This window comes from Apostichopus japonicus, chromosome 21, assembly GCF_037975245.1.
Source record: "Apostichopus japonicus isolate 1M-3 chromosome 21, ASM3797524v1, whole genome shotgun sequence".
Classification (NCBI taxonomy): Eukaryota; Metazoa; Echinodermata; class Holothuroidea; order Aspidochirotida; family Stichopodidae; genus Apostichopus; species Apostichopus japonicus.
In genome coordinates this window covers 2538956-2547081 of record NC_092581.1, presented here as the reverse complement: position 1 = coordinate 2547081, position 8126 = coordinate 2538956, and positions in this window count along the sequence as shown.

Below are 8126 nucleotides of genomic sequence, written 5' to 3'. Positions count from 1 at the left end.
ATACTCGTCAGCTCCGTTAACTCAATTATAATCTTAGTAACATTCAGGCCTAGTGATTCAGCTACCTACTTAGTTTGGCAGATGTAATTAGCTAAATTAAGACTATAGCATATTACAAGCCTACAGTTGGCCACTGCGTAATAAAATACATATCGCCTACCTAACCACACTCGATGGAGTGTCACAGACCGTATACACAACGACGTCGACAACGTTCGTTCTCATCCTTTCTATGATTCGTCCTAAGTTGTTGCACGGACAGCATGTTATGAAGCTAAGCTAGCAATCTAACGTGATACGCGCTTCCTATAAATAATTATTACACTTCAATTGTTCAAAAAAGTCTCAAACGGGAGCTAGGGGACACCCCCTCCCTTTAGACCCCTCCCCCATATCAATCTCAAAAAGTGCCCCCCCCCCCCCTTTCAAATTCCTGGTTACGTCGCTGCTTGAAATCACCTTTAATCCTTCATATCATCAAACCATTGTCTTTTGCTATTTAGCACACACACAGAATAAAAAATGAAGTTCTCTGAAAATATGCCACAGACCAATCATCACCGTATTAGGTCATCTTTGTTACTTTTGCAGACAATAGTTAAACTTAAATTTGACCAAAAGTGCTATTTTTTAATTTAAATTGAAACCACATCGAGCTTGCATTGGAAAACATCTCCAGGTTAGGTCGTCCCGAAAGAGTCCAACCTTTCTAATGTCATGTCACAATCAGTTTTTGACGTGAGTCTGGTACCACGTTATTACAAGCTTCTGACAACATATGTTATGGCGTACTGTATAACATAATGGCATACCAGAAGGGCTCCCAATGGCATTTTACGACCCTATACGCCCCTAAAAGTGTAAAAACTGTCTCTTGCAGACTGCTGACAAGAACACGAGCATAATTTGACAGTGGTGCGGGTAAGCCACATGCAATTACAATTAACAAGGGTAATTGATAAAGGAGTGTGGGGTTAGAGGTTAGCCCGGGGAAGTGTTTCTTTGGGGGAGGGGGATGTTCGCGACAAGCATGTGTATTAACGCGACAACCTTATACTATAAGGTGATAGGCTGAAGATAGGTTAACTGCTAGGATTATGTGTCTTATTGTATGACACATGATTATTTTGTTCTACATATACACACCACTATAGCCTATACACACCTTTCTAGCGTTGCTCCCTTAACCGCTATGGGAGGCCGGGATGGGGACGTTATAACGTGACCAGGGAACTGTCAACGGTGATATCAAATATAACCTCTCATACTATGGCTCGTGTCTTCTACTGGGTGGGTGGTGGAATAGGGTGTCTAGACTATTTGCATGACACTCTCTGCTTATATGGTGTCTGATTTTTACAACCACCTTGTTCCCGTCGCATCCGTCCCATCCCCCTCCCACACCCACACATCAGGTCACCCCCTCCAAAATCAAAAATTAGTCTTGGCATCTTGCTGGCATGTCTACTTTTGTTAATAGGATGTCACAACTTAGGCGTCACATGTTTGTTTTTCCTTCTCTAGCTCTCAGTCGAAATGAGTTAATCCCTGACAGTTCCTGTTTGACGTTAAGATTAAACTAGATAATGAGATCCATCATTTGAGTTATTGGCGTTGAAGGGCATCGGTCTTCAGAGTAATTATGTTTGAAAGCATCTGCATTATTCGATTATCACTGAACGCAAACAAAGAGTAAGATATGCGGAAGCCAGGTGCGCACCTTCAATACGGTAGGCTAGCTGGCAACCTAGCCTAGTCTGTTAACACTCCGTATCACGTAATCCAAAGATCACAGCTGAACCAATAAGGCAGGGACATCTGATACTTTGCAAATTTTCATTTTCGTCGAGATATAAAGGATGAAATGACTAGATATGAAGATTATTCTTTCCATCAGACAAAGATCACTGTATCGATATTATTTAGATCACCAAGGCCCACTAGCGAGGGCGGGGGGGGGGGGAGGGGCATAACGCGGGAATGAATATTAAATCTGCCATCACGATAGGAATAAAGCTACCGTACCTCTCACTTTCTGATTGCATTACCTTAACTCTCTTCTCCCCCTTCTTCTCATTAGATACAAGATGTGTCTAGTAACGAAGCAATATCCAGGGTATTAGCAGAATCATCCAGTAAACTAAAATGATAAGATTGTTTGACATGCATGTTGTTGTATATGCAATGTAATGATCTGTTGTTGTAATTGGTAATGCTTGGTTAATCACACGGAAAGTATAGCAGGCATCGAAGACTTTATAGAAGTCATTATACATAAAAAAAAATGATTGTCATTTCATTAATAGTATTGGATGGTTATAATATCAGTTTTCAATGACATTACCAGATACATCGAGTGAAAAAAAAAACTGTTTATAAATGAAACTATATTTGGACCATCTTGATGACATTGAGTTTAGAGTGACGGAATACTTAATTAGGCTAAATTAAATCGCTCTATCTTTCTGAAATTGACAATTCACACAATTGGTTTACAACATTAAAAAATACCCCTCTCCCTATATATTAAACGACCACCCCCCCATTCGATGTTCTAATCATTGAACTACCTCCATGTTTTAATCAAAAGAAATGTCCCCATTGTTTTTACCAATTTTCCACATACAATTGTAAACACATAGGCTATAATGTTACGCAGTTTGCATCACGAATTTAATTAGCGATCATTATGATGGTCCTTTTCTGTTCGAAACAGTGACTTGAATGGCTATAAAGTTGTATTCTTTTCGTCGACGCAAAAGGTAAAATTAATGAGGTAAAATTAATTAATGAAGTTATAGTTAACTAAAATTACTAATATTTGATAATGAAATGATTATTTTCAATAACCTTAAGTATGCGATTAAGGTACATCTAGACTATATAGTTATAAAGAATTTCAAAAATTCAAGTTTTGTCTAAGTTTTAAAATTGAAAGCGGGGGGGGGGGGGGGGGGGCGCAGTAGTGCTATGTGAACTCTGGAAGATACAAAAAAGAAGGAAAGAAAGTCCCTTAACTGCTTATTTATTTATATATATATATATTTATATTATATTATATTATATATATATATATATATATATATATATATATAAATGTATATATATACATATATGTATATATATATATATATATATTTATTTATTTATTTTTATTCATATATATATATATATATACATATATATATATATATTTTTTTTATTCATATATATATATATATATATATATATATATATATATGGAGGTTTTTTTTTTTAGGTTTTGGAGGGGGGTGGGAGCAATTGTAATCACCATACTTATGCTAATAATTACGGTGCGATATAAAAAAAATCTTCTTTTTTTTTCTTTGTCAGTAAACATATACGGTAGTACAAACGATTCATTTACAACTTCAAATGTTGAACGTTGTTGAATTACCCCTAAACATGAAGGATGAACGGATAATTAAAACGGAAGGTCTTGTTACCAGTACAGCCGGCCAAACAAAGTAAAAATGGACATGAAAGTTACCCAGCACCTCGATGAGGAAATTATTCATATTATCGAATGCGGACTGAGACACATGCAACAGGTTTTGACGGTTAAGAATAAGTGCACACATTTTAAAGGAAATAGACCAGGAAAACATGTAAAGTACGGTAAGGCGCCATTGTGTAGGTACCATAGGAGAGCGTATACTGGAGAATATTAAGTAATACTATGCAACGCCAAATGTGTCAATATTTGTGACTGATAGTACCACGTACTTTCTATGAGCTACATAAGGTTATTCTGGAGGAGGATCACTTTCAGTTCACATGCAACGACCTTCGGCTAAATATCATTTTTCATTCTTTTGAGAGAGGAAAGAAATAGTAAGTCGAGAGGCTACCTTCCCTGTTCCTATGTACATCTAAAGAATTTCATTCTGTCTACGGATTAAACAATTTTCAGCAAGCTTAAAAGTAAATTGTACCTAAGTGATTTGAAGCTTTTGTGATATGTGTGCGCTTCATACTGCGGAATTATGTATTCTCATTGGAATAAGAGATACAAATAAACTGAGGCAAATTAAGTACACGGTTGACTTTTTGATCCGTAACTGATTTTTTTCTCTATTTTCCTTCCGTTGTCATTATGTCACATGACTATAGCGACAGGATCGCTGCCTCGTATATACGTGATCGCCGTACCTTGATCCTTGGATAGTCAATAAAGCAACGTGTCATTCACACGTTATTACATTATTACATTAAACAGGTAGTGACATCAACAACTCCATTAAAAATTTAAAAAAGAAACCGAGTTATAAGATACAGGTTAATGACTTGTGGGCCTATATATTGTCAAAATATATAGAACCGTGACGGAAAGCTTGATATAATTTAACGAGCCCTTAGGATGTCTAAATGGAATGATCATTTGGTCATTCCTCCCCACAAGGATTTCTAATTAAGTTGTTCCTTCTCATGCTTCGCATCCTCTCACTGAAATAAAAACAATTTTTTCTTATCAACGAATGGCAGTATCTGCACACTGAAGATTCCAAGCGATACGTGGACACGCAATATAGTGGATTACTAACCTAGCAACAAGGATTGCCTGAGCGGTATAGGCTTTGTCTAACTGCAGCCTAAAATAAATTTTGTTGCAAAGAAGGAAGTCAAAAACCAAAACAAAGCAACCAACGTTCGAGAAAATTATTCTGGGGATAGTTTACCAAGCATGATGTCTCTCGAATTTGCGGTTTATGTTATTTTCTTGTCCTTGATTGGAGTAACCTCACAAGCAAGCGACAGTTTCCGGGCAAGACCACAGGACATTACCGCCACGGTAGGATCCACTGTTAGGTTTCGATGTAAGGTGACAGAATTATCAATAAACCAAGCGGTAGCGTGGATGAAGTCAGACCGAGCAGGGCTGGCTACAGAATGGTTGACCAGCGGTAACGATATAATAGCACCGGAACCGTTGGCAAATAGAATTAAAATCATTGGAACAAGTCGGAGTAATTTAAGGTACGATCTAAGGATTGAGGACACTAAATATTCGGACGATGGTCTTTACATTTGTAATATTCTGACATTTGGTGAAGTTGGAATTACGACACAGAGAAGATCCAATGGAAATATCTTGCGTATCATTTCAAATACAGATGAGCCTGAGCCGGTGTCAAGAACAACCGCGCCAACTCCTTGGCTACCGGCGGTGAGCACGATGTATTGTAGCGGTATCGATGAACACCGTAAAGTACTCGTGGGAGAAATCATTACATTGCGATGTATCAAGTGGATTCATCGATATGAAAACAAAGATGACGTTCTAAATTTAAGGTGGAAACAAAACAATCGAACGATCGCGTTGGAACGGTTCGAACCCAATTTACCTCAGACTGGTAAGGTTGTCTCCTTGGCAGGAGAAAATCTAACGGTCGATTTCACATTTAGAGTTGAAAGTTTTGATGCTAATGCAACGTTTACATGTGAAACAGACGAGAGTGGTGTTTATGAAGAGAACGAGGTGTGTGTTGTTGGACCTCTGAAAGTGACGTCAACCAGTGAATTCATAATGTCTGGTCGGTCTGTTGTTTACGTCGAGGAGGGGGACGGTGTCCGCTTGTTCTGCCCTAGACCCTCCACGGGTATTACCGATATCAGAAAAAGACACCTAGTATGGACACAGGGCCCGCTATTGGACAGGGAAAGATACACCGTGGCTTCGGATACTATGCATATCTATAGACTAAATCGGGCGGACAACGAGCTCCGTGTATCTTGCTTAATACACAGTAGCAGGCGGACGCTATTGCTAGGGGAAACCATCATAAGAGTGACCATAAACGGAGAGACCGTATCAATTGAAAATATTCAGGAGGAACTGCTAGGCACAACAGAAACCCCTTCTACTGAATACGCGAAACATGATATATTCTCTAGTCCTAGCAACGATCAATTGTACGGTTCTGGTGCAGGTTACGGAGAAATTCAAAATGGCGTAAGTGAAAGCACTTCGAAGTTTGATACAACCAGAACATTAACAGGTCTGTATACTACGAGGCCGTTTACAACTTACAAACCGACGCCGCCTGTCTTAACAACCAAGACGGAAAACAACGATCTGCCAGGAAATGTACAAGTTAATCATGATAAAGATACCAACTTGATCGATACTTTTCAGAATTTTAATTTTCCGTCGGACGAACCTGATTGGCTAAAAGATGGTATGAATATTCATACCACGTCCTCAAATACTATCTCATCCAATAAAAGTGGAGGATTTTTCCACACAATAGGTCACCTGGACCAGATGACTGTGTATATACTAATCTTCATGATACCAGCCGCTGTTTTAATTTTTACGCTGTTGTGCGTAACTCTTCTCGTTTGCGGACCAACGAACCGCTTCAATCGATCTTGGAGTAATAACTACAGTAAAACGCGGGGAAAACGGCAACCCCCACAAAATTTCATTGACTCCGTCTGGGCGACCAAATCACAGAGTGGTCGTATGGGCGACAGGACACGTACCTCGCCGTATCAAGTACCAGACGATAAAAAAAATGAAAACATGGAACCGGTAGCTACCCATATTTATGAGAGCATGTCACATTGGGTTAGCAATAATATCAATTCATCCAGCCATTTGGAACGACATACTAAGTTCAAAACTTTTGGCTATTCACTCAATCCACACGCTCACCATATAACCTCGATGGATAGTCTTGATACGTTGCATGGGAGCGAAATGCATGATCAGTAACTGGTAGGACAATCAACAGTTGGGTCGAAATTCGAGTAGGGGGGGGGGATGGGGGAGGGAGGATGGGATGAGAGGCACAGTGGAGGCTACATGTTCCGTAGCTTCCAAATGGTTAAAACTAATTAACAAGTCGTTTCAATATTGATATGTTCAAGGTAAGCTAATCATGGGTGGCATTTGTTCCAGTTCTCCACTCCCCCCCCCCCCCCCCTACAACAAAACGAATATACGATAGATTTTCTGAAAGAAATTATTTCTGGCTGAATCAATTGCGATTTATCGATGAGAGAGGGAGAAAGTGGTAGTGGAGGTTGGGCAGAAGAAGAACGAATATCTTAGAAGGTAAATTGAGGGGGCTGGAGTCTGGGTTAAAGTAACCACATCTGTGATAGATGTAGAAACAGCAGTAACAAGTTTAATAATTTGACAGACCATCCATGAAAGCTCAGACTCGAAGTGGGGTGGAGGGACGGGGGGAGGATATAAGTGAAGGTTGGTCGGAGGGACCATTTCGTATATCTTCATTTATCCGAATAACGTGATGGCACATAATTAACTATGTGTTGAAGCACATTACTATGTGTTTTAGCACATAACTATGTGTTTTAACACATAACTATGTGTTTTCGAAAATTCCTGTTGAAAGTTTTGGTCATTTCCAGTTTGTATACATAATTTTAGCTGTAAATATTTGTACAAATTATGGGAACGTTCTTCCGTAAAACACTGATATAATCTTGCGTCATACAAAATGTGCGTTAATGGCAATCACTAATTTTGCAATCAAATAAAGTAGCGTAATCGATGATAAAATTCGATATTCTATTCTGTTTCAAATTTTTCGAAACGCCTCATTGTACATTCACATTATTAACACGGCGGGGAGGGGGGGGGGGTTAAACGACCTATAATTCTACAGATCTCGTTTGGTACTATTTTGAGTAAACAATCATTTGTACATTTTTACAAAATGTTGGCTCGTTCGCAAGATGAAAAGTTCAAACCGGCAAACAATCCACTGCCCCTTGTTTGTGGTGAAACCTCGAGCACCAAGACATTAATCAGGGACGTATGCGCGAACAGATGTCTTGGCCTCAGGACGTTATAATGTACGTAGTGAATTGTTTTTGCTGGACACAGTACAGTCGTGGATTAAACTGCCAGGGGAGCAATTAATGACTGATTTAATAAATGTGATCTTCGAACAGCTCGCAGGCTGCTACGGGAAGGTTACCTGAGAGAGAGTGAGAGGGGGGGGGGGTGGGGGAGTAAGGAGACATGACGTAGCCTACATGGTGAAGTCTACGTCAGATAATAACGTTAATGTGGGTAGGCAAATTGATAACTTAAAGTACATAGCCAGCCATTGATACAGCTTAAGGTTCAA